The sequence below is a fragment of the Bos indicus genome, chromosome 21, assembly GCF_029378745.1.
Source record: "Bos indicus isolate NIAB-ARS_2022 breed Sahiwal x Tharparkar chromosome 21, NIAB-ARS_B.indTharparkar_mat_pri_1.0, whole genome shotgun sequence".
Taxonomy (NCBI): domain Eukaryota; kingdom Metazoa; phylum Chordata; class Mammalia; order Artiodactyla; family Bovidae; genus Bos; species Bos indicus.
In genome coordinates, this window is record NC_091780.1 from 65,979,022 (window position 1) to 66,005,923 (window position 26,902).

The 26,902-nt window shown below is 51.7% G+C and overlaps 1 long non-coding RNA gene across 7 annotated transcripts; it reads left to right on the forward strand.

Moving 5' to 3' along the window:
• Positions 1-67: 67 nt before the first annotated feature.
• Positions 68-25,629, forward strand: LOC109575344 (uncharacterized). Of its 7 annotated transcripts, none has more exons than XR_011562719.1 (4): positions 68-8,858; positions 8,950-19,472; positions 19,560-20,831; positions 21,393-25,629. It is a non-coding gene; the product is annotated as an uncharacterized lncRNA (long non-coding RNA). The 7 variants fall into 7 exon arrangements; XR_011562720.1 differs by having other exon boundaries at positions 19,560-20,570; positions 20,658-25,629; XR_011562721.1 differs by having other exon boundaries at positions 19,560-20,332; positions 20,417-25,629.
• Positions 25,630-26,902: the final 1,273 nt, after the last annotated feature.

A 26,902-nucleotide genomic window follows, 5' to 3' on the forward strand; every position in this document is an offset into this window, starting at 1 on the left:
GCCCATGTTCTTTTCGCTGATATGTGACGAAACAAACATGGTGCACTTCTTTTCCGGCATCAAATCTCAGCTGCAGGAGCCCCGGCCCCCACGGCGCTTCACGGAAGGGGCTCCAGCGTCTCTGCTGTCTGGGTATGTATGTGGAGGCTGGTCCCTCATCTCAGCTCGAGGAGCCCCTGGCCCCCAGGGCACGTCACGGGAAGGGCTCTGGCGCCCCTGCCTCTCTGGGCACGTACGTGGAGGCTGGCCCCTCATCCACTGACCATCCTTGGTTTGATCACAGGTCATGCCTGCCTCTAAGAACGGGCATGACTGTGAGAGCCCTCGGTCATGTTCCCACTTCCCGCTGCAAGAGAGGCTGGGTAAACATGTCCAGGTGAAGAATTTCACCCAGGATTTGAGGGGGAGGTTCAGATGAGAAGCGGCCCCCTTCCCAAAATAATACGGCTAAATAGTGGCAGTGACAACTACAAAAACTCAGAGCCGATGCAAACGATCCACCAGCCCTCTCCGGAGGCAGAGGTGGATGGTGCCCAGGTGCATGGATGTTAGCTGTGATCGTCCCCTGGGGGACCGTCCCCCACACCCTCCTAGGAGGGCTGATCAGGGACACCTGATGTTGTGGAGGGGGGCGGTCCCTGGGGTTCTGGAAGAGGGGTTTTCCCAGGACGGCCATTTCACTGGGACTAATTCTGCTCAGCCCCTCTTTCTAGGTTCCAGTCCTGCCCTGGAGGCACATGTTCCCAGATGTCGTTGGCAGAGCAGGAACGTTGGTGTCAGCCCCCTGGTCGGGACCAACAAGTGGACGCGCCTCTTAAAAGTTGGTGCTGTCACGCCTTTCGGCCTCTGGCTCCATGCAGCTGCCGCCATCTTCCTGCAGGAGGCGCCACAGGGCCCCGTGGACCCTTCTATTCTGTGGTCCTTGAAGAGAGGTATTCCCAGGTGAATTTGTTTTAGTTATTACGAATCGGTCTTGGCCAACCTCTTTGCAGTATCAGATCCGACGTGGAAGAAGGGCCATCAGAGCTGGGACTCTTGGCGTTGGCAGGTCCGGAGGGTAAGTGGCCAGTTGCTGTCTAGAGAGTTCGAGTGGCATTCCTGGACAGCCGGTTCCCTGACGCTCACTTTCTGTCTTCCTTAGGAGGAGTTTCTGGAGCTCTGCCAACTGGGACCAGAGGCCGCAGGGTTGGTTCCTCTCAGTGCTCTGTTCGGTACTAGAAAAGAGGTTGTCTGTGTTTCTTAGCTTTGTTTATGATGAAAAATATGGATACACTTCTATTTGAGTATCATACCTCATCACGGAAGCCCAGCTCCAGCTTCCGGGAAGAGACGTTAATGACGAACCCCATTAGTGGCACTTGGGTGATGCTGGGCTCAGTGGCTGCCTGCGGAACAGTTGACTCCTGCCCCACCCATCCTTGGGGGCCTGTCCTCCTGTCAGAGACTGTCATGGGGACAGAAACAACTTTGGAGAAGAAGCAGCTATCGCCAGAGGTCCATCAAGAAAGGCTGTCCAAGATGTGGCTCACAGAGCCTGCCTGATTGACCAAGTCAAGGGCCACCCTCCTGGATGATGGGAAGGCTCAGATGCAAGAACACTGCCAGGCTTTCTGAACCAAGATGGAGGGCAGCTGGCCCCAGAGCCCCAGAGTCTCCGCAGCCGTGAGGACCTCCTGGAGGGGGATTCTGGTTCTGAGCCACCCATGGGATGTGAAGTCGCCCAGTGATGCCTCTGTCCTATGCCCAAGGAAACAGGAAAGGTACAGCCTTCAGAACTGAGCCTCCTTCCCACCTGGGAGGCTGTCCACATCCTGCAGCTGATGTCAGGGAGGGCCACTTATACCTGCGTACCAGGTAGGTCGAAGGAAGGCTCGGAGGGAGCGTGAGGTCTTTGATGGCATCTGTTCTCTGCGTGTGAGAGCTCACCATCCATTTCTTTTGCAGGAGGATGTCCAGCAGACAGAAGAGGAACATGTCACAGAAGCTGGTCTGAGATGTTCGAAAGGAGGTTGTCCGTGATGTATTTGCTTTATTTGTGGCAGATATTGCACGGTTGATCTCTTTTCTTCATCAAATGCCTTCTTGAAGGATTCGCTGCAAGTGGGGGTTCAAGTTCTGGCATGGGGAGTGGGGAGGTGTTAGCCCCACTCTGAGGGCATGGGAACAGATGGTTGACCAGATGGCTAGTGTTCTCCTCTGTTTTTCTTCATTTCTTCTTTTGCAAATTAAGAATGTATTAAATGATACCCTATCATCCTGTTTTTTACAGTAAATCTGTCAGTGTGAAAAATTAGGCTGTGTAACACCAATTTTTTTTAAACAGTTGACAAATAAATGTGAACAAAAAGTTGTTTAGCACTTTTTTTTTTTTTTTTGGAGTTTTAGAAGAATCCTGAACCAAAACCTCCAGTGTTTTGGTTTCCAAAGCTTAACCTCTGAAAGAACAGATGAGCCACCAGAAATACACTGAACAAATTATAATGATAAAGATGAGATGATCGTGGGAATTGTTATGACTGTGTGGCAGGTATACTGATGCTTTAGTATAAAACTTATTTTTCAGATTGTTTTATTTTCATAATAACTTTTTTAAGACAAAATACCAGTCTTCTGGGAAAGTTACAATGTTAAAGTTCTTAACAGAAAGAGACTACAAAGTCTTTACATACTTCTCAAAGGCCCCTGTGCTGTATCTCATCTAATTGTCTCTGACTTATCTTTTTGTAGTTTTGCTGGGGAGCAGAGTGCTGTTTTTAATACGTACTTTTATCCTAAACTTGGAGAAGAGTTCCTCAAGACTTGTAGGCAGGTGGATTATTCAAGGAGAGTTCTCCAGGAAGACCATTCCAGAGGGAAGTCTGGGTAACAGGAGAGGGAGGGGGTTAAGCCCAACAGTGAGCAGACATGGTTATCAGCTCATGGACCCCTGGTAGCCCACCTGGCATGTTATCCTCAGCAGGACACTCAGGGCATGATGCCTGCTTCTTGGAAGAGACAACAGGTGAGTTGACATTGATTCCCCAGGACCCTTGCAGAGGAGTTTCATGGCTAGTCACTACATCTGTTCCAAATCTCAACTGGCTGCCTGCATTTCAATTTTTAAAAAAATACAGCCCAGCTGGGAATTATTCCTTAAACAGCATGTCCTCCTCATGCATGACCATGCTTGTAAGACTCACTCCTGGGTACTTGAGCGATGTTGGTCACAAACTTAGACCCTCTGATCCCCTAAACATCCACGGCCCACTTATTTTGGACAAGGCTTCATGGAGGAAACACCAACCTGGATGGTGTGGCACAGCTCCCAATGGCCTGTGGAAAGCGCTGGGCTGTGTATGTTTGCCTCATTTATGATAAATGATGCTTGGGGGACGTCAGGGGTTCAGGGTTGCTTCCTCAGCAAGCCAAGGCTGTAGGGGAGGGGCTCTGGCTCTGTAGATGATGGGCGTGACCTGGTCCCCTCCCCGTGGGGTCCGTTCATCTCTAGAAAGAGTGCCTGCCTCCACCCTTGTGACAGGCCCTAGTTTTCCAGGTCAAGGTTTTTTTGAACCAATTCCAACTTTAGAAAAGCAATACCCGTATCAGCGCCTCTCTGTGGAATACGAACGGAGGGTCAACCACAGAATACGTGCTTTGTTTCTGAAGACTGCCTTTTGGCTCATTTGTCTTCAATATCGAATCTGGGTTTAGGAGGACTTCCCAGAGGTGATGGCAGCTGTGCAGAACAGGGACTGAGTCTGGGATTATTGCTGACGTGTTGTTTGCTTTAGGTCGGGAAGACCACCTGGAGAAGGAAATGGCTACCCACTCCAGTATCCTTGCCTGGGCAATCCCATGGACAGAGCAGCCTGGTGGGCTACCGTCTATGGGATCACACAGAGTTGGACACGACTGAGTGAGTAACACTTGTGCTTTCACTTTAGGAAGCACGCTTTACCAGGAATTCACAGCACCTATTTTGGTAAGTCTCTGTATCCCCCCGGTCCACCTAAAAAGTGATTTTTCTGGAAGTTGTAAAATTTTTTGGTTGGGAGGGAGGGTGGCTGGTAAGCCTCTCAGTGGGGTTTGAAGTGACACTGTATTTGTCTAATGCACCCCAACAGCCTATCCTGTTGATTTACCCAGTCCTGCCTTTTGGGACCTTCCAAATACAATCTCACTTTCTAGAAGGTTCTTTGATGTCCTCATCCCTCCAAGGTATGAGAAAGGATGCCTGACGACCCTGCACACTTTCCTGCACTCGGTGTTGTAGGATGCCTCAGGAGGGCTTCACGGAATTGACCTTGACTTTAGGAACGTTGCCTGGAGAATCCCATGGAGGGAGGAGCCTGGTAGGCTACAGTCCGTGGGGTCACAAAGAGTCGGACACGACTGAGCGACTTCAGTATGATATTTTCAGGACTTACTGAAAGGATAGTTATTCCTACTGTATTTGCTTTATTTATGGTGACTTTTTGAAGCCTGTTCACTTTTCCAGAATGAGATTCTGCTTTTCCAGACCTGAATGGGGTGGAAATACCAGGGTTTCCCTCAGCAGGGGGGCTGACAGCAAGGCAGACCCCAAGGGGCCAGGGTCTGATGTCATAGTTCCATCCTGGAGTTTAGAAAGGACTTGATGGCCTGCAGTTGCATCTTTTCTAGCTGTATCATGTTCTGGCTTGTGCTTCCCAGGGCTGCTCAATGTTTGATATTCAAAAGGTGGATATTCCTTCTATGTTTACAGGATTGACAGCTAAACATAGAGGAAAATCCACATTTTAAGTATCTAAAGTTGCTTTTGAGACATTTCTGCACACAAAATCCGCCCCCTCATTGAAGAAAGAGGAAGGTTAACTGTCGCCCGGAACACAACCACACACACGTGCACACACGCACACATGCACACACACACACATGCGGAGGGAGTACCTGTACTCCGCCTCCTTCCCCCTTAGTGACGGGACAGGCGCCTTCCCGGCCGCCAGCTCCAGAGGCTCGCGCCTAGTGGGCTTGTCCTGTGTTCTCTCTATTTCTGACGGATGTGCTCAGGTTCACGCTTTCCGGGACTAAATCCTTCTTTGGTATTTAAAAGGTGGATATTCCTTCTATGTTTATGTTATTTGTGGTTAAACATAGAGGAAATTCCACGTTTTCAGTATCAAATGCTGCTTGGAAACTTTCCCGGACTGAAATCTCCATCAGGGGAGCCAGGTGGGGCTAAGCCCCTCCAGGGTAAGTGGAAGTTGGTGGACCCCAGCACATGTGATCCGTTCCTGGCACATGTCTGAGGACCACCCGCTTGTCTTGGGGAGACCCTCCCGCCGAGTGGCCAACTCGGGGGGAGAGGCTGGGGTCCCGGTTTCTCCAGGGCAGCTCAGCAGTTTTTGCTATGTGTCTTTCATTTCAGATGGATCGTGCCCAGGGCGACGCTTCCCGGGATCCATCCTCTTTGGTATTTAAAAGGTAGATTTTCCTTCTATGATTACGGGTTTGGTGATTAATCATAGAGGAAAATCCACATTTTCGGTATCAAATGCTGCTTTGGAGACGTGATTGGGACTGGCATGCGGGTGGGGGCAGGAGGCAGGGCTGAGCCCCCAACCTGGGTTAGTGGAAAGGTGGTGGGCTGCAGAACATGTGCTTCCTTCGTGTCATATGTCTGCTGACCATCACCTTTAGAAGCCCCCCTCTCGCTGAGGAGCCCACCAGCCAAGGAGGCCATGGCGTGTGGCCGCAGCTCTGCCACAGGACTGGACACAGCTTCCCTGGCCGTCTTGCTTCCATGTTCGGTAAATTACGCACGCAAGTCTTATCCAGAACTCCATCTTTCTTTGGTATTTAAAAGGTGGATATTCCTTCTATGTTTACGTGATTCATAGATAATCATAGAGGAAAATCCATGTTTTCAGTATCAAATGCTACTCTGGAAATGTTTCTGGAAGAGACTGGAGGGCCAGGCCCCGAGGCCTGGGCAGGTGGAAGGTTGGTGGGTGGGTGGCATGCCATGTCTTAGTTAAGGACGGACGCCTGGGGTTCATCCATACTCGGGAACCATCTCTGGCCGAGCAGCCCACTCGGTGAGATGCACATTGTGGGTCTCTTGTCCGTCCATCCGTGGAGGCTTGTCTGCCCGACGTGACTTTCATGTTTGATGACTGAAGCACAGATTGGAGTTCTCCTGGACAGAATCCTTCTTTGGTATTTAAAAGGTAGATTCTCCTTCTATGAGTACATTATTTACGATTAATCATAGAGGAAAATCCACGTTTTCAGTATCAAATGCTGCTTGGAAACCTCGGAGGATGCAACATCGCCGTCAAAGAAGGAAGTGGGTGGTCAGGGGTCTCCTGTGCTCTGTGTGAGGTGTGCCGTTCAGCTGACTTGCCCTCGGTCTGGTCGTGCGGTCCTGAGACTGCTCTCGGGATTATTTCGAGTCTGAATGAATTTTGTTCTCTGTGTGTTTGCCATGTTTATATAGCGTTTTCCAGAGCCCCCTCTTCTGCAGGAATCTTAGAGATTACCTGGGGGTCAGCGTTAGGAGGGGGCCATGGTGGAGGTACCACTTCCGGGATGCGGGATTCACCCACGGCCAGGAACTCTGCCCACAGCCCCGTGTTGCCTGCCTACTAACCCTGCCTGTCCAATCTGTCTGTCTTAGACTCACTCCTGGAGCAGAGGCCAGCTCTGCCACAATGCAAATGGCTTTCCTGCCAGTAGTGGTGTTTGCTGCTCAAAGAGAGATTATCCTTCTTGGGTTTGCATTGATTGTCATGAACATGCATAGGGCAATCTCTCTGAGAAGCAAGTGCCTGCCTGGGAGGGCTTCTTGGAGAATCAGAGGTCAGGACCACCACAGGGTAGGCAAATGCATGCTGACCACGGTGTATGCGCCTCTATCTTGCTGTCTGTGACCTGGTTTCTCCTCCTCTTAATCCCCTGCATCCTCCCAAGAACTTTCTGGAAGAGATGATGGCTTTGTAGAGGATGCGGTGGTTTTCTGTTCAGTTTGGGAAGACTGCTTAGTGTGATGCTGAAGCTGCCATGAGCTGTCACTCTGTCCAGTGTCCCCAGCTACGATGCCAGGCTCTGGAAGGAGACCTCAAAGTCAGTGTGTCTCCCAGTATGAGGAAAGAAGGCTCAACAGCAAGTCAGGGTCTGGCTCATTCTTGACTCATCTGGTCTACCCCATGGACTGTATCCCACCAGGCTCCTCTGTCCATGGAATTCTCCAGGCAAGAGGATTGGAGTGGGTTGCATTCTCTTCTCCAGGGGATCTTCCTGACCCAGCAATTGAACCCACGGCTCCTGTATCTCCCACATTGCAGGCAGATTCTTTACTGTCTGAGCTACCACGGAAGCCCCACCTACTCTACACACCCAGGCTATTCTTGGGCTGACTTCTGGGCTTTAATGTCCTTTTGAGGGAAGGGAGTAGGTGTGGCTGCTAGTCTAGAGGAAAGGAACCGGGTAGCCCTGAGTGCCATATTTTATGGTATTTGCCCTGGGACCATAAGCCCAGTGTTCTCTTAGTCCATAGTCCTTCTCTTGGCCTCATAATTGTGATGGGAGGATCCTGGGATGTCTGATGTCATTATCTGTTTCATTGGAGAGTTGGCCCCTGGGGATTCCTCTGTCCTTTATTGAATCTTGCCGTAGATGAGTGCTTTTGAGTGGCAGCTCGGGTGACTTTCTGGACACAGTGTCAGCTGCAGGTGGGAGGATGCTGGCCTTACCGCTGCTGCACGATTTGTGAGTGAGGAGCAGGTCGTGGACTGTGTTGCTTTCTTCTTTTGCTTTTGCTCTTTAGTGATGCATGCGATTGTGTCTTCTAACCCCGGCAGCCCACCTGTCACCAGGGGAACTTCCTGGAGGGAAAGACTTTGGGTGGAAGGGCGGTTTCGCAGGCTCTGAAGGACTGTCAGTCATCTGACGCTCGCTGTCAAGTTCTACAGGACAGCACTGGCTTTGGGAGGCAGTCCTGTCCTGGAGAGATGCTGGGAAGCCCAGCCATCCCAGGGCCGGGTCTCAGTGTGCAGGGGCGGGGTCGCCACCGGCTCCTCCCCCTTGGTCTCAGGGCCTGCAGGAGGTGAACCCCCTCTGGGGAGGCTGCGGCGTGGTCCTCATTGGAGCTGCTCTTTGGTACTTGAAGAGAGGATACCCTTTGTATGTTCACTTTATTAATGGCGAATATACAGAGGGAGACTCTTATTTGCGTATCAAACTCTGACCGGGAAGGCGCTTGGACCCAGCTCCACCTTCTGGATGGAGACCCTGTTGTCGGCCCCTCACAGGTATGTCCTTGCTTCCCAGGCCCAGATGTGGGCTCTGGCCATGACGTCAGCCCCAGTCCTCCTCTGGGGGACTCCCCAGAGGCCGCGCCAGGCTGGTGGGGGACAGCGGTGGCCTTTTGTGCATGCTGTCGGCTGTCTGTCCTGAGTCTAACAGCGATTTGCTCTTTTAAAGGCACGTGGACCTGCCCTTTGTCACTACCAAGCCCCACCCGCCCGGGAGGCTTCCCGGTACCACGTCTAACTCAGAAGAGAGACCTTGATGCAGCCCCTTTTGAAAGAGACGCATGAGTGATGGTGGACCACAGGCTTTATTTATGACAGTTCCAAGCAGGATGGGCCAACACCTGCGAGTCCATCCCAGAGGGCTTCCTAGAGGTGGCACTCGCTCACGGGAAGAGGCTGAGGTTTGCTGGCCAAGGCTCCTCTTCGATGTTCAGGACAGCACCCTCCTGCTCAAGGTCCCCAAGATGAATCTGTAAGAACTCTTTCTGTTTGTGATTCGTGGTTCCAGTCCTGCCTGGAGACAGTGTCCTCCACAGGAAGCACCCAGCTCTGGGGCGGAGCATGGGAGCCATCGCCCTGGGCCAGGTACGTGGATGCTGAAGGTCAGAGGGAAGTGCTTCTGTCTGCACATGTGTTCTCCAGTCCTCTGACCTTCCTGCATCCCGTTCATCTCTAGGATGACGGCCAGAAGATGAGGGCTCTGGCTCTGTGTTTGTGGAGACGTTTCTTGGGCTGTGTACCCATCCACTTGGTGGACAGCCTGACCACCGTGGGGGTCCCCAGACCCTGAGGCCAGCGTCGGGGAAGACGTATTGCCGTGGCCCCATCGAGGAGAGCAGGTGTCGTCTGCGAGAGGTGGGTGCCTTCCCCTGGGGGAGGAGCTGGGTTTCCTGCTCGCCCGTGGCCTTCTGTTTCTACCCCTTCCGAAGGGCCTCCTTGGCGTTGAGGCTGCCGTGGGGAGCTGGTCGTGCTGTGCTGAATCCATTTTTCTGTGGTACGTGGAGTTAGACTCCTTTTCAATGTCAACTCTCCTAGCATGGCTTCCCGGTGTGATGCCAACCTCCGGAAGGGAATGGGGAGTGTGGGGAGGAGGCCCCTGTGGGAGGTATGACAGTGACCACGGGGCCTTGACTTCATCCGTGATGTAAATTCACCCAATCCCCTCACCCTGGGTGCGTAGTCAGGAGGACCTCCTGGAGGAGTTGTCCATGCTGGTTCCACCTCCAGCGTCATTCTGCAGAAAGCAAGAAGCTAGCTGAGCTCTGGGCATGCTCTGGAAGGCCGTGGGGTTGATCTTTTCAGGAATAAGCCCTGATTTGGAGTGATTCCTGAAAATGATATTGATGTCAGTGAAGGGGCACTGGCTTCTGCCCATCCCCAAGCTGGGATGGAGAGCGGTCCAGCGGGCACGCACCTGGCAGGCGGTGTCTGCCCCCTGGTCTGCCGATTCTGCATCCCCCAGTCCTCCTTAGGCCGTTCCCCGGGAGACGAGGCCAGCTCTGTGAACAGTAGCGATGGACCTGCCCAATGCTACTACCGTTTGGTACTCAGAGCGAGGTTGCCCTTTGTATATTCGGTTTTTTGATGTAGAATATACAAGGGCAAGCTCTCTGTGAGTATCAAACCTTGGACCCAGTCCACACGCAGCAAGGGATTCGGTATGTGTGCATGGCCGTGTGTCCAGTGGTGTGTGGCAAATGGCTTCAGGGTCACCACTTGGCAGAGGTGACATCTCAGGCCCACGGCTGCCTTTAGAGAAGTTGATGGGCCCTGGAGAGTGACACCTCCCGGTTCTGTGTGGGGCGGGGGCGGGGGCGGTCAGGAGGCATGCCCTGCGTGTGAAGGACCCGGGTCCTGAGTCGGCCAGGTCGGGCCCGGTGTGGGTGGTGGCTGCATCGGCACTGCACGTGTATGCTGGGCGCCTGTGAACTGATGCACTAACCCTCAGCGTCTAATTTGTCCCCAGGACTGTGCCTTGAAGACGCTCCACGTCCTCCCAAGGCAGTGGCTTTCTTTCCCGTGCTAACCTTTGGTACTTGGAGAGTGGTTATCCCTGTCCTGTTCGTTTTACTCATGTCGAATCGTACAGGGTCATCCACTTTTTCAGTATCAAGAGCGCAGACCATAGAGTTCGATTTCCTGTGTTTGGATCCCGCCTCTGACACTTACTAACCGGGCAACCTTGGGCAAGGATATTTCATCGTGCCGTGCCTGCTGTCTCGTGTGGAAGGGGGGCCCGAGGGCTGTGGGGGGCTGGGTGCGTGAAGACTCGTACATGGCTTAGAGCAGAGTCACAGTTGGGACACTGTGTGCTAGGAAACGCTTGGTAATGGTGATGCGATTATCGAAATTTCTCCTTGGCATTTTGGAGTGGTGTTGAGATGTGGACAGCAGATCACCCTCAGGTATGTGAGTGGATGCTTGAGCCCACTGTGTTCAGCGGGGGTGGCCGAGGCTTTGGAAGTGCAGTCACTAAGCCCTTCTCCTGACGGCATTTGGAAAAGCAGGGTACAGTGGGGCCCTCGGCCGTGACCAAGGGCCACCCGGAACCTTGGCCCCAGGGAAGGCGGACAGTCCTTGGCTATCTGCCTGAGCCGCCCTCCGCAGAACACCAGGGCGTGGTCACCAAGCAGAGCGAGCAGCGGTTCAGTTCCGCCTCCCCGGTACCTGGAGACACATGGTCCATGATGCATGTGCACGCGCGCGTGTGTGTGTGTGTGTGTGTGGTGTGTGCACACACATATGTGTGTGTGTGTGCGCTCGGGTTTGCTGAGCTGCAGTCACTGTCCATTCTTGAACCGAAGACCTGGAGGTGCCAGTGTTCCTGTCCACGTCGCTATTTCATACTTGAGGAGAAATTATCCTTGGTGTGTTCGCTTTATTTGGGATGAATCATACAAGGACAATTTCTTTCTGAGTATCAAATCCTGCCTCAGCGGACTTGCTGAACCCCATGACGAGTTCCATAGAGATGCATGTGTCAACCCTCTGGGGGGCTCCTGCCTAGCTGGGGGCTGAGAGCTTGCAGGGACTCATGCTGGGGGACCACTGCTCGAACCTTCAGGAACCTAGCGGCGGGGCCAAGATTGGCCAGGGGCCACCAAGCTCCCTGGTACCGTCTCGACCTGCTTTCGTCATGGGTGTGTGTCATGAGTGACCCAGCATTCAAGGCTCATCAGATCCTGCTTCTTGAAGGCTCTGCTTGGACACAAAGCCAACTTTAGGATCAAGTCATTGCTGTCGGCTCCCCTGTCCCCTGCCTGAGGACGTGAGCAATTGCTGAGCATGTGGCCAACTCTGTGTGAAACTGACCCACTAACCCTCATTGTTTGGACCACCCAAGAAGAACCTTCTGGAAAGGACACTGACCTTGGAGAGGACATCAAGTTCTTCTGAATGGCACAGTTCATTGATGCTTAAAGAATGGTTGTCCATAGTATGGTCTCTGGAAGAATTGAAGCTTTTGAACTGTGGTGTTGGAGAAGACTCTTGAGAGTCCCTTGGACTGCAAGGAGATCCAACCAGTCCATTCTGAAGGAGATAAGTCCTGGGATTTCTTTGAAAGGAATGATGCTAAAGCTGAAACTCCAGTACTTTGGCCACTTCATGCAAAGAGTTGACTCATTGGAAAAGACTCTGATGCTGGGAGGGATTGGGGGCAGGAGGAGAAGGGGACGACAGAGGATGAGATGGCTGGATGGCATCACTGACTCGATGGACGTGAGTCTGAGTGAACTCTGGGAGTTGGTGATGGACAGGGAGGCCTGGTGTGCTGCGATTCATGGGGTCGCAAAGAGTCGGACACGACTGAGCGACTGAACTGAACTGAACTGAATATCGGACAACCATTGTTTTAGTATTCAAATGTCCAGATGTGCTTCACAGTTCTTCTTGAGGATGGTGCTGACTTCAGCAAGAGGACACGGGGGCCTAACTTACCATGGAGCATGTTTTTGTTGATGATCTCTGACAACTAATTCAGTGACCTGGGAATGCAAGCCTGCAGTGTGATGCCCCTTGAACTAACACCAGTTTTGGGGTGGACATACAGTTCGGGTGCTCAGGGCCATTTGGACGATGCTGGTAATTATTCATCTGTCTTTCTCTTTTTGTTACTCAATCTTAGCCATGAGGAATTCCTGGAAGAGAGACCACTGTCAAGCATCTCTCTAGGCAGCTGGAAAATGAACTGTGTCATTTGGTTCTCCTGCCCCCTGATCTTTGGCATAAATCTGAACATGAAGATGTCCTAGAGAAGATGCAAAATTAAGGAAATCACAGTCCATTTCCTGCCACTGCTACTAAGGAGCTATCTATTGAATGTCTATCTTATTCTCGGTGGACACGGCATGGCTATGTGCCTGTTATTGGAGCCACTTCATCTTAGAGACTCTCCTGTGAGACATGTTACTATTCAGTTGCTAAGTCGTGTCTGACTCTGTGACCCCACGGACTGCAGCACACCAGGTTCCTCTGTCTTCCACTATCTCCTGGTGTTGGCTCAATGCTGTCCAACCATCTCATCCTCTGTCACCCCCTTCTCCTTTTGCCTTCATTCTTTCCCAGCATCAGGGGCTTTTCCAATGAGTCCGCCTTTGCATCAGGTGGCCAAAGTATTGGCGCTTCAGCATCAGTCCTTCCAATGAATATTCAGGGTTGATTCCTTTAGGATTGACTGGTTTGATCTCTTTGCAGTCCAAGGGAACACAGACCCTGGGATAAGACATTGTGGTCAATGGCACCTCTGGGGTATGTGTGCATGCACGTGTGTGTGTGTGTGTGTGTGTGTCTGTGAACTGTCAGCTAGAGGGGTGTTCCTCAAACTCTAATATGCTTCTCAGATTTTCATCACCTAGGGATCTTGTTAAAAGGCAGATTCTGATTCAGGGACCAAGATTCTGCATTTTTAGCAAGTTCCCAAGTGATGCTAATGCTTCTGGCCTGTGGACAACACTCGGAACAGCTCGGGGCTGGAGAGGATGTGGTTTCTTTGTGATGTGTGTCCCCTGCGTCCACCTTCTGTATCGTGAGGGCACTTCCCAGGCCAACACACCGCTCTTCTGTTCGTGCGCAATGGTTATCAGCCCCCGGCTCTCTTATGCATAAATGTCATGAGATGACTCCCTTAGAGTCAAATTCCACCTCCCAGGGCTTCCTGGATACAAGACCCTCGCCGGGGAGAGGCCACCAGTGTCGAGGCTCATCAGGTACTGGACCATCAGCAGTATTGATGACTGGGACTGTGAAATTCTGCAGTCATCCATTGCAGCATTCCTGGGGCCGAGGCCATCTTTTGGGGACCCCCTATCTTGGGGACCCGTGATATGCTTCGTTTTATCTGAAAAGGTATTATCACGACGGCTTCGCATCACCTGTCACACACGTTCCTTGGGTTTCTCTTGGCATCTAATTCCGTCTCAGGAATCCCTGAAGGGCTTTCATTGTCATTGTGTTTGTTGTCATTGTTTCTCTTGGCATCAAATTCCGTCTCAGGAGTCCCTGAAGGGCCTTCATTGTCGCTGTGTTTGTTGCCATTGTTGCTGTTTTTAGGACCGAACGTGCTTTGGGAGTGTCTCTGAGCATGGTTCCAGCTCTGGGGTTTGGACTCTGGTATCGAGGCCAAGTGCAAGCCCTGGGACCCAGGTATGGGGGACACATGATTGATGCCCACATGTGGGCTTTCTTTACAGGATCTGAGTTCCCAGCTCTCTGAGCCTTGGATTCAGGTCTTCCTAAGAAGAACCTTCCGGAGCCAGAGACAACCAACAATGGGGAAGAGGCCATGGTTTTCATTTCAGAACTGTTCAGGGATATTTGAGGAGAGGTTATCCGTGTTATGTTCGCTTGGCTCATCATGAATAATACATGGTTAACCTCTCTTTGAATATCAGACTCTGCCTCGAGGGCTGCCCGCACAGGAGACGTGAGAGCGTGTGCCTGGTGTGAGCTGTGACCCCGGGGCGAGCTGCGATGCGGAAGGCATGCTTCCTGGAAGGGAGGCTGGCTGGGGGAGGGGCCCAGGCTCGCTTTGCAGTGGTTTGCAGTGCACTTGGTGTGTTTCTCTGATTTGGACAAGGTCGCCCCAGCTTTCAGTCCAGCCTGCCTGGGGGTGAGGGGCTGAGACAGTGCCCCTGAGTCCGTGTTCCTGCAGGGCCGGTCGGTGGGGGCCTGACGGCTGAGCTTCGCCCACAGCGAGAGCTTGCCCCAGTCCAGACCAGAGTGGCCCTTTGCAGGGCAGCTTCCTGGAGGCTACACCATCCCCTGTGGAGACTGTGTGCCTTCTGCTCCCCTGGGACTTTCCAGGAGAGGTCACTCCCTTCACGAAGACTCCTCTGAGGGCCATCTGTTTTCAAGGGTCAGGTCCCACCCAGGCTGGCTCCCCAGACACACACATGGTCGCATCTGTCTCCCCAGGTGTGTGAAAGGCAGGCCCACCTCTGCTCGCCGCGCTGACCCTCCAGGTCCACTTCCTGTCCAGGCAGATTTCCCCGAGGCGCTGCTGGCAGAGCCTGCAGAGTTCCCGTCCTACTGCTTGGCTCACGAAGAGGCTGGTGGGGCTGCAGCCCCTTCCCTCCGGAGGAGGACAGCCCGGCCGACATCTCTCCACCTCTGCAGCCTGCACGCAGTGCTCTCTCTGAGACTGGATCCCCCCTGCTTATGGAGACGGGAGGCTGACCCAGACCCCTCATTTGGTGGAGGATGGGGGCCCCCGTGATCCGCCGCCTCCAGAGTCTTGACCTTGTGGACCTCTGGGGGCTCCCGAGAAGCCCTGTGCTCCGGTCTCTGCGGCTTTCCTGGCCAGCCTGGCGGAGTCCTTCACAGCTTCAGTCCAGCACCCACTGGTGACCCCAGCTTCCCAGTAAGAGGGCTGTCCACCCCTCAGGTACGTGACTGCAGAGCTGCCCCCCAGGGTGTGCCCGGAGGATGGACACGGCCCCCATCCATGAACCCGAGAATGCCTTCCACCCTCAGTGACGCCCAGGAGCGACACAAGCTTGGGACACAGACGCCGACGCTGTCATCAGTGTCAGCGCGGGGTCTGTTGGGCACTCATCTGTCGTCTGTGGTGGAGGTTCTGGTACCACGGAAGACTGAGATGTGGGGCTCCACCTTCAGGCAGGGATATATGGTGGCCCCCTCACTGGGTCCGCAGGTGGCCTGTGAGGACCCCTGGGCCCTCAGAACACAATCGTCCACAGGGGATTTGGGGGGGCCAGGCCTTTTCGGGACTCAGGTCCACTCCATCTCCCTCGAAGAGAGAGTTCGGTCTGGGAGTGTGGTCTTTATGGCTGGCCATTCCTTCAGCTCTGGTTATCCCTACTCTGTCCAGGATGAGTTCCTGGAGGCCACTTCTGATCCAGCGAAAGGTTATGGCTCTTGGTACCAATCCTGAGTCTAGGGAGAACTAATGTGACCCCTGACCATTGGCATCTTAGTCTGGGTACAGGAGGAGGCAGAGGGGGGGAGCTTCTACTCCGCCACACCTGATCAGGTGCGGTCCATGGCAGGGTCCCTCTTCAGTGCTTGCTCAGTCATAAATGTAGAGCCTGGTTACACCCTGCCTGGACCTGATTCCACCTTCAGGAAGGAAGTACCTCCCGTGACTCTTGAAAGAATGGCCCGTCTCAAACCCTGTGCCTTTGTTAGAATTAAGCCCCCCGACCCCGTCCCCCAGCTTTGAGGTCTTAAATGCTTAGCCCCCAGGGCTGAGCATCGGCGGGGTTCACGGTCATGTCATCACAGCCTATGTGGCTGATCACATCCGATCAGATGTGATCAGACCCCCCACTGAGGTCTTAAATGCTTAGCCCCCAGGGCTGAGCATCAGCGGGGTTCATAGTCATGTCATCACAGCCTGTGTGGCTGATCACATCCGAGCTGCTGTTTTGCAGGATGAGCTCCCACCTGGAGAGGTGCTCCACCAGGACTCCAACCTGAGGGCAGGGCGTGGTCCGTGATAGGGGAGTGGATGGTTGATCAGAGAACATACATTTTGTCAATGATGTATGTCAACTGATCCACAGTCCCTCCCTATCCAGTCACTTCTCAGGACAGACTTGAAGAAGAGGCGCTGCTTTCTCCTCCATGCTAGTACCTGTCCCTTGAAAAGACCTTCTCCTTGCTTCTCCTCTCTTTATGCTAAGTCACTAAGGGAAGGTTTGTTTCTCAGTATTGATCTTGCCTGGAACGCTTCCTATGAAGAGCTGCTGGCTTCCACCCCTTCCCAGGGGACAGGAATGCACGATTGGCTTTATTTACAAAGGGCCATACCCAATCCTCCTAACCCCCAGTCCCCAATTCGTCCTTAGGAGGATTAGCTGCAGGCGCTTCATCAGCGTTAGCCTTTGGTACTTGAAGAGTGGTTATCCCTGCTGTGTTCGCTGTATTTATGACGAATCATACAGGGACATCCAGTTTTTCAGTATCAAATACTGCTCTGGAGGGCTTCCCCGACAGCATCCCACCTTCCAGGAGGAGGTCTTGGTTTTCGTGCCCACCCGAGGTATGTACGTGGCTGGTGGATCACAGTGCAGGCGCATCCTTTAAGATGCTCGTCACTCGTTGGCCCCGAGACTGGAATCTAACCTAGGCAGGAGGTGGCTGCCTAGTAGGGCTGTGATTTCTGGAAGGGATGTTGTCATTGATTCCGAACCCATCTGAAAGATTGACCCGAGAATCTCGTTCACACAGAACACCTGCCACCTGTCCCAAGAGAACCAGCTGCTGCTGCTGCTAAGTTGCGTCAGTCGTGTCCGACCCTGTGTGACCCCAGAGACGGCAGCCCACCAGGCTCCCGTCCCTGGGATTCTCTAGGCAAGAACACTGGAGTGGAATGCCATTTCCTTCTCCAGTGCATGAAAGTCAAAAGTGAAAGTGAAGTTGCTCAGTCGTGTCCAACTCTTAGCGACCCCATGGACTGTAGCCCACCAGGCTCCTCCATCCATGAGATTTCCCAGGCAAGAGTACTGGAGTGGGGTGCCACTGTCTTCTCCCAAGAGAACCAGACCTTTTATAAAATGAATTCCTGGAGACCATGCTCTATGACGATGTGGGGTGATACCGTCTGATAACCTAACTGGTCATCCTTATGGTATTTGCTCCAGGAAAGACTTTGTGATGGTCCACTCTTGCCCAGGAAGGCGTTCTGGAAGCAGTGCCAACCTCGGGAAGACGTGCTGGCACGGCATCTTTCCTGTACACGTGGAGAGTGAGTTGAGCAGAGTCTCATTTTTGTCTCTGGTGGGTCGCACTTGGCTTCCTTTCCCATAAGACTCAGCCCTTTGGATAATTGCTTTGCGGAAGGGATGTCTGCTTGGACTGTGATACTTTTTCAACAGGGCTCTTTCTCTGCATTGTGAGATTCTCTTGTAATGACTGTAACCACTTTGCCAATGAATTTTCCATCAGTTGATCAATCAATGAGGAACGTCATTCCACAAATCCTGAGCGAGCATACTATCTTCTAGATGATTCTAGACCTTAGTTGGGTCCACTCAGCTGGGGGTAGAGCAGTGAGCACGATAAAGTCCTTATTCCCGTGAACTTGACAATCTGGTGGGAGAGATGGGCGATCGAAGCCAAGTGATATCATTCTATCCACTGTAGAGTTATGAAGGAAAGGAAAGCAGGCTAAGCTGTGAGGAAGAGGCACAGATAGAATAGACATTTATGTTAAATACAGGGTCTAGGAAAGTCTCTCTGGGGAGGGGAAATGGAAATGAAGTAGGTTTGGGAGTCAGATTTTCGGGAGAAGCTTGTGGCACATGAAAGCTCTCCAGCATCTTTGAGGAACAGCAGAAGGAAGGTGGGGCTGGCCTGGCCTGTGGGTGAAAGAGGCAGCCCCTGAGGCTCGGGCACCTCCAGACTTTATTCTGAGTGTGGTGGAAACTATGGGTGGATTCTGAGTGGGGAGGGAGGTGTGGTCTGCATTGAAATGGTCACTCTGACCACAAGGGTGCTGATAGAGAGTCCACATGGATGGCTATTGTACTGATCTGAGTTGCTGATGGAAGCTAGGGAGAGAACGGGAGTCTCCACATGAAGAACATAGGAGGTCCCACAGGTGGAGCCAGCAGACCCAGGGATGGGTTGGATGAGCCCAGCCAGGGTCAGGAGTGACAAAGTGGGGGCAGGGGATGAACCCGAGGGTCTACAGGTGTGACCACTGCTGAAATGGGGCTCTGGAGTGAGTCAGCGGGTTCCCAGGAGCTTTGGGAGAAGTTATCATTACCAGTATTGCCAAGATCCAAGCGGAGGCAGTGACCATGGGGCTTGAGGGTCAGGTGGGATGTTGGCAGAGGTAACTGGAGGTGAGGCAGCCTCCAGGCCAATGCTAGAGAGCTGGGGACAGCATCACTGGGTGGGCATTGCCAGGAAGGAGGTCGGGAGGTGTTCCGGGGGGAGGATGGTGAACCAGAAGGAGGACCTGGGTGGCTGTGATCCAGGTAGTGGGCAGTGAAGTCTGAAGCAAATGCTGTGAGCTGAGATTTTAAAAGGAAAAGAGGAGAAGAATGGTCTGGAGGTGAGGCTGAGCCGGGAGGCCATCTGTCTACTGCGAGCCTCCAGTGTAGGAGGTGGCGGGGTGCAGATAGCCCTCGGTGGTGGACAGTGAATCCCTCCGGAGAAGTGAGGACCTGGTGATGAGTCACGGTCCCAAATGTGGAAGGGCTGTGGGGTGTGGGCACTGGGTGGTCAGTCTGGGAAACTGAACCCAGTCCTGCTGGCCTCAGGTTGTTGGGGGGAAGGTGGTGACCTCTGATGCCAGCTTTCTGGGAATTGTGTTCCTGGGTGGTTCATCGGGATGAGACAAGCAGTGGGATGGCGGGGTGGGAAGGGAGTTGGGGTCTCCCGGGGTCTTCTGAGGGGACCTCAGGGCCCAGGGCTGGGCAGACTCTCCAGGAGCCCCCCATGGTGTCTCTTCTGGAACTCCCCTCATCTGGTAGACCCCACAAGTCCCATGAAGGAGCTTGGCTGGTGCTTCAATTGCTTGATAGAGAACCAAGTGTGCTGTGCTGAGATGTCCAAGGTCCCTATTCTGAAAGCCCAGGGTCCACACCCACACGGAGGGTCCTGAGCTGGGACAAGCTGGCACTGCGAAGCCCCTCTCTCCTCGTTTCTGAGCCCTGCCCCCGAAGACTCGGGAATGCCATCACCGCTCCAGGGATGGGGCAGGCAGGGCATCAGCCCCGCTCCAGGGAGGTAAGTGGCCAGCCGCCGGCACCCCAGTGTGTTTTCGGGATGCGCGTCGTCCACCTCACTAACGCTCCGTGTCCCGTCTGCCCGCAGGACTGCGGTCGGAGGCGGCGCCCCTCGGAGGAGTGGAAGGGGCCCCTGCTCTGTCTTGCCTCTGCCTTTCTGTGGTACTTGAAGAGAAGTTGTTCGTGGTGGATTCGCTTTACTTATGACGAATCATTCACGGACAACACTTTTTTCAGTACCAAATACTACCTCTAAGGATGCCCACCCCGGATGGGACGGCCACTCCGGAAGAGAAGACTCCGTGCTCTTCGTGGAAGACGCGACTGGCTGGCCGGCTGGCCGGGGCCGTGGGCTTGTCCAAGCTGTAAGTCCTCTGGGCCCCTCGCCTGGGTGTCCTCCTGCAGGAGGCCTTCCCAAGGGCCGCTGCACCTCTGGGGAAACAGCTGTGGTTTTCTCACCAGTGTCACCTCACGCGACGTCGAGGAGCGGCTTCCTGGGCCCCAGGCCATCTTCCCGAGGAGACCCTGGTGTCAGCGCCACTCAGGGTGTGTGACTGGTTGACCAGAGTGGCCAGCACTCGGTTCACCCTCTGGGCCACCTAGTCACCAACCCTCAGCACCAGCCCCACCTGCCTGGGAGACGCGGAGGAGGTCCTGCCGACTTTGGGGACAGCGGTGGACGTGCGCTGGCGGCTGCTCTGTGGATTCGGACAACCATGGCAGGGAGGGCACATGGACTTAAAAGTGATGAGTCGTGGTGGTGGCATCCGTGTCACTGCCACAGCCTCCTTGAAGTGCTCCTGGGACAACGCGTTGCTTTCCACTGAGGGACCAGAAGCCAGTGGCCAGCTTCTGTTGGGGGTGTGTGACTGTTCCCTGAATACATACTTATTGATTAGATCTTGTACCTGATCCTCTAACTCCTGACCTCCCATCTCTCCACAGAAGGGTCCACAGAGGTGATGCTCACGTGGGGAAGTAGCCACGGTGCAACCGTCACAGGATTCGAGGGGCTACCATGATGGGCTGACGTGACGACGGCAGTGAGACGGCAGCCCTCCTGGTCCAGGAGGACGAGCGGGAGTCACCCCTGCTTAGGGTAAGTGTGTCTCGGGTGAGCATGCAATGAACGTGCTCGCATGTCACTCGGCCCACTACCCAAGATTGTTCCACCACTTCCTTACAGGCAGCTACCTTGGCAGGACAGGCAATGGATTTCTCACAAGTGTTCACTTATGGTACTTGAAGAGAGGCTGGCCGTGATGAATTCGATTCATCAAAGCGAGTCATACACGGCTCTCCTCTCTTTTAGTGTCAAATTCTGCCTCGGAGGGCTTCCCAGGCCAGTGCTGCTTCCAAGGTAGGTGCCTGGATGGCTGAGCCCACGTGTGCTTTCCTGAGGATGCCTGCTTTACTGACGCTAACCCCTGCTCACCCTGAGGCAACTTCCTGGGGTGCTGTCAACTTTAGGACAAGCAAGCGAGGCTGCAGGAATGCCCTAATTTAAAATATTATATATATATATATTACAATACACATGGCTAACCTAGAAGGGGCGCCTAGAAGCATCTTTCATGAGTCAGCTCTCAGAATAGAGGTGAGACCAGGAGACTGTGTGGCCCCTGGTTTCCTAATCCTCTGTAGCCACACACCCTCCAGGGACCTCCTCTAGAGTGAGGCCAGGTTTACCAAGGAGGCAGTGGTTTCCCTGTCCTTGCAAACGCGTGGTCTTTCGAGAGCTCTTGGCTTCCCTGGCGATGTCTCGCGTGCGGCTGCCCTCTTTGCACTGCTCCGTGTTGCTTGCATGGCCACCCAAGTGCGGGAAGTGGCATTGCTGTCCACTGGAATCCTGGGTTGGTGAAGCAGGGGCATGGATTTGACCTGGGACTGACCCAGCTGGTCCGCTCATCCTCACCCTCAGGATCCTGTCCGTCCCAGTGGCCACCCCCAGGCTGCCCGGGCCGTGTGGATGCGGGAACGCCACCAGCAGCGCTGCCTCACGGTACTTGGAGGGAGGTTGTCCGTGGTGAGTTCGCATTATTTAATGATGCCCAATACGCGGTCGATCTCTTTTCGGTATCACATTGCACCGGGCATCTACTCAGAGTTCATGGGGACTCCAGGGAAGACACACTCATGTGGGTTCCACGCCAGTATACCTGAACATGCAGTTGGCCCTGGAACTACCAGACAGGTGCCGCCAGCATCCCTATCATTCAGTCAATCCATGGATGACCATGTGATTTAGGTTTAAGACCCAAGTGATTGGGGCAATAGGGATGTCCATGATGCTTCTGGGGATTCTGGCTTTTCTAAAAGAAAAACAAACCAAAACCCAGTGGATAGTTCCCTTCTGTTTTAGTATTATATCTTGTCCTGGAGTGGAGGACCTCTGAGCCATGCTGGCAAAGTCACGGTGGGGGAACCAGTATTAGTATATTTTCTGGGCTAAGAAGGGACAAATCATCGTATCTGTTGACCTGGAAGTCCTACCAAATTTGAGGGCAGAGGGCAGTGCTAGTTTCAATTTCTTGTTTTTCATTTAAGAATGACTAATTATTTTACATTGTTACCATACATATAAAAAAGGGTTGCAAAGAATTGGACATAAAAATGACACATACTTAACAGTAAAAATTCAAGCAGTGTGGGAAAATATAAGTAAAAAAGGGAGATAATATCCAATCTCTGCAACCCAGAAGTAACCATCAGGGCTTTAGAAATTTCTAAATACTTGCCCGAGCATATATCCAAATAGAAAGATAGACAAAGTGAGACACAAATATTTTACCAATATGTAATTTTTGTTAAAATGTTAACTGTAGTTTTACTAAAGTTTTTTGTTAAAAACGTCAACCACCATTTTAACACAAAGAATATGCTTAAGAAAATTAGAAGAATTAATAAATATTTCTTGCTCTTCTGAAAGAAGTACTAATTTCTAAAAGATCCCTATAAGATTAAGAAAAATCATTGTGTAAAACATGAAATAGTTGGGATCATTACATATTTTTTAACTGTTTTAATTTCACTCGAGGTTCTGAAAGATAAGGAAATCAGCTCTCCCTCCTGCTTTTTTTAAAGCTATACTGTACAATATAATTTTCTCATTATAAATATTTGCATTGTGTTCTATAATCACAATTCTTATAGATGTTAAATCATTGTTCTATATTTAAATGGATTCATTGCTGACAATTAGTGTTTTTCCCCCCTTAAACTAAACCTTTCTTCCTAAGTTTTAATTCCTATCTCAGAATAATTGCTTTTAATTTTAATTCATATCAGAATAACTGTTTCATCAAGAATGGCTCATTAACACTGCTCAGTCCTTGCACGTCTGGGGATACCTGCCTCTTGTTTATATCCACAAGGGACAACTTAGCTAGGCATAACATTCCTAGTCTACTTTTTTTCCCCTCGGAACTTTGTAGATGCTGCTCCATTGTCTTCTGCACTTAGTATCATAATAGCTTTTAAACTATGAATTCTCTACACACCTCTTGCTTAGCTAGATACACATCCTGTGGACCTTCATACACTTTGTTAGAAAGGCTTTGGGTCACTGTCTTCTGTGAGGTCTTCATCTCTGAGAATGTCTAACCATGACTGTTACACTTGTACTCATCTGCTTGTTTTTTTCATACTCTTCTATGCTTTTCAGTTCTTTTTACACTTAGACATTTTGACAATACTTACAGTTCATTTCTCTCAGGTTTAAGGGTGTAAGTGCTAGTCTTTGGTGAGTTGGTTGACTCAGAATAATACTTTCCTTCACGGGTTCTGTAACTCTTTTCTGTGAGGTTATCATCAGGGGGATTAATGTTTGTGTGGTTTGTTGTGCCCTTGACAACACTGTGGTTCTGCATTTGGGTTTGTGTGGCATCAGGCTTCCAACAGTCAGGACTCATTTGTTGGCCTCAGGAGCCCCATACCTTATATCTGGTATAAATCCTCGCCACATCTTGGTCCAGGAACTTGGCTTCTCACAGGGGAGCACATTCTACCCACAACTTGCATGGAAATAAACTCTCTTGTCCTCTCTCTAGGCCAGGAGAGCATTTTCTGACTCTCTTTCCCATCCCAGCCCTCCACCTCTTTCCATCCCTATGTCGCATGGCCTGTTCCTGTTTGGACATTAAGACTAAAGACCCGCTAAGCCTCTAGTGCAGCATCCTTTAGATCCCTTGGTCCAGATTTCTCTCTTCATTGACAGCAGGTTTCCCTTTTATTCTTTACAGCTGTGCATTTATCAATTGATTTTGGCCTTGATTTCATTTTATCCATCATTTCTTTTTGTGTGTGGAGGAGAGGGTTCTCTATTGGCTCTTTTGTAGGATCTGACTCAGTCACTCTCTTTCTTCATCAGTTTTTCTGAATCATATCCCTTCTTGATGAGTCAAGTTAGCTCCTTTTTCATTTCAAGGATGTCTTCTTCTAGTATTTCTAGAAGTACTTTTCTGTTCCGTGTGTTGGTCTTGTCTTAGGTTAAATGGTCATTTATTATTTCATTGGCGGCTGGAGAAGGGAAAAACCTATGATCTGGCCCCATGCTGCCACTTTTCATTTGGAAGACTCATTATTGTCATTTGCACTCTGCATTTATCTGTTTAACATGAATTACACCCAGATTCCCCCTTCTCAGTATCCTCTTCCACCTTGGCAGGATGCCTCATTATAGCGCCACCTTCTGGGATGTACATGGAGTCAGTACCATTTGCTAGGTATGTGAATTTATTTTAACAGGGGAGGATTTTTTTCATCATATTCCTGCTGGTCTAGTAACCCTAAGTATGCATTTTATCCTTAGGGAGACTTCTTGGAAGTAACCCACCTTTAGAGATGAGGTCACAACTCTGAGGTCAGTGCCATACACCTTGGTATATAATAAAGTTTGTGTCCCATGGTGTCGGTTTCTTTATGAGCAGTATTGCAAACTCAGCTTCTTTGGAATGAACTCCAGCTTTGGAGGGCTTCCTGGACACGAGGTGTAAGTGAGAAAAGGACCACTGCTGTCAGCCTGGATGCAAATGTGAAATGAGGCTGTGTTCCGTGCTATGATAAAAAATGAACTCTTATCCCTTGGTCTCTCCACCATGCAATACCCTTGAAAGTGCTTCTTAGATATCCTGTCAAACAGGCAAAGGTGTTGATGTCTGGGCTACTTCAGGGTCTAGGATGGGACGGTTGAATGAACTCGGGTATGTTTCACTCATGACCCTTTCTACCAGTTTGTTAACACTCAGTATTCCCTCTGTCCTTAGGACTTTCTGGAGGAGGCCAGCTTTGAAGAAGAGACCCTGGCACCTGGTTAGTGCTAATCTGCGGAACTTGAAGATAGGTTATCCGTGTAGCCTTCGCTTTACTTGTGACGAATCATACACGGTTCACCTATTTTTTAGTACCAAATCCCGCCTGGGAGAGCTTCCTGGGGGCCGAGCCCCCCCACTTCAGGGCGCAGGACCTTGGAGTCAGCGCCTCTCCATGGTAAGTGCAGGGACTGTTGATCACAGCTGGATGGCAGCGCATTCGGTCTCCTGGTCCTCATCGTGTGCATGTGTGAGACTATCCACAGGAAGATGCCTGGAAGTGGTGCCAACATGAAGCAAGAAGTGGGCTTTTCTTACCAGAGATGCTTGGTGGTACTTGAAGAGAGGTCTTCCATGGTGCATTCGCTTTATTCTTTGACGAATCATACATGGTTGACCTTTTTTTAGGTATCAAATCTGGCCCTAAAGCACCCGGCAACTAGAGTCGATGTCCGCACACCTGGATGGATGGTTGAGCTGAATGTGTGCATGTCGCCCCTCGTGTGGGTCACCCGTGTTCGCTCACTCCCGTGTGTCATCCACCTCTGGGGTGCTGCTGGTCCACAATGCCGACTTCCCCAAGGAAGCAGTGCTTCCACTGCAGATCCACTTCCTGTCTGACAGGAAGTCATCCCCGTGCGGCTCTCTTTGTGTACAACGTGATGCTTTGCTCCTCTCGGTTGCAGTGTGTCCTTCCTGAATGGCTCCCCAGAAAGGGTGCTAATTCCAAGGAAGGGGCAGGAGGGTCCATGCCTGTTTCCTTGACAGTGTGTTGCCAGCATCTTCACTGTTGGTATCCCATCCGTCCTCAGGCCCGATGTCCAGGACACGCCGGAAGCCAGCATCCGAGTCGGGTACTCGAATGGAGGTTGTCCATGGTGTGTTCATTTTATTTATGATGAGTATTACATGGCCAATCTCCTTTCAGTACTAAATTCTTCATGGGAAGACATCACAAGTGGAAGTTTCAGCAAATGCCTCTCCAGGGTAAGGAAGCCAACCATTTAACCATGATGAGTGCTTGATATGTGGCCCATGCCACTTTGCCCAGAATTCCCAGGAATGATGCTGACTTTCTAGGTGAGACCTTGGTTGTCCTGCCTTCCTTGAAGACTCACTGGTGAATAAAACATCTTTGATAAACCTCTTTTTAGGTATGAGGTCACCTTGGATATGACGCACCTTGTAGGGAAAGGGCCTTCTGCATTATCCCAAGAGGCTGAATGAGTAGAAGGCGCATACTTTATTTATGCAATGTGTTACTACCCCTAACGTATCTTTATCCTCAGGGTGACCTCTGGGAATCAAACCCAGCAATGGGGAGATGGTGGTGTGTTTGTGGGGGTTGGATGGGTTTCCTCCACAGGGAGAATCAACGGAATCTGAAGATAAGTTTCCATGGCTTGATTCATGTATTCCTCGCGCAAGATAAGAGTCAGTAACACATTTATTAATACCTTATGTTTGCTAGCTACGTGATCTTGAGGTTACCTGATGTGTCACCGCTCTGTGCCTCAGTTTATTCATCTGTAAGATGGGGTTAATGCCCACTCATAGGGTAGGTAAAAAACTCAATCATGTGCAAAGGGTGTAGACGGTGTCTGGCACATAGTCAAGCTGAAAAAGCACTGGTTCTTGTGACGATCACCAACATTATGATATTGTTATTACACCTTAGATCTTCCTTTCTTGTCCCCTCACCCACTAGACTGTGCTTCCTAGAGGCAGAGTCTTTGCTTACCTACTGCTGTGTCCCCAGCTGCACTCAGTGAAGGCGGTGTTGGGTGAGTGAATCAATGGCAGGTGACATATTTTCTCCACGAAATGCCCTCCTGGAGGCCTCCTGCGCAGAAGAGTGAAAGAAGGACAGTGGTGAGTCCGTGTCTTCCTGGTGACAAGGCCTCCTTGCCCTTGCAGTCCTGCCCACCTTGAAGGAAAGTCGCTGGTCTTTAGGTCAGGATCCTGCGAGCTTGGCGCTAGACAGACCCTGCCTTGGTCACAACACTTACAGAGAATGTTAAACAGCTGCTCCCTTCTCTGTTCAGTTGCAGCTCAGGGACCCCTTGGAGGAGATGCTGGCCTTGGTAGGACCTTGCTGTCTGCGCCTCTCCAGGGTAAGGGA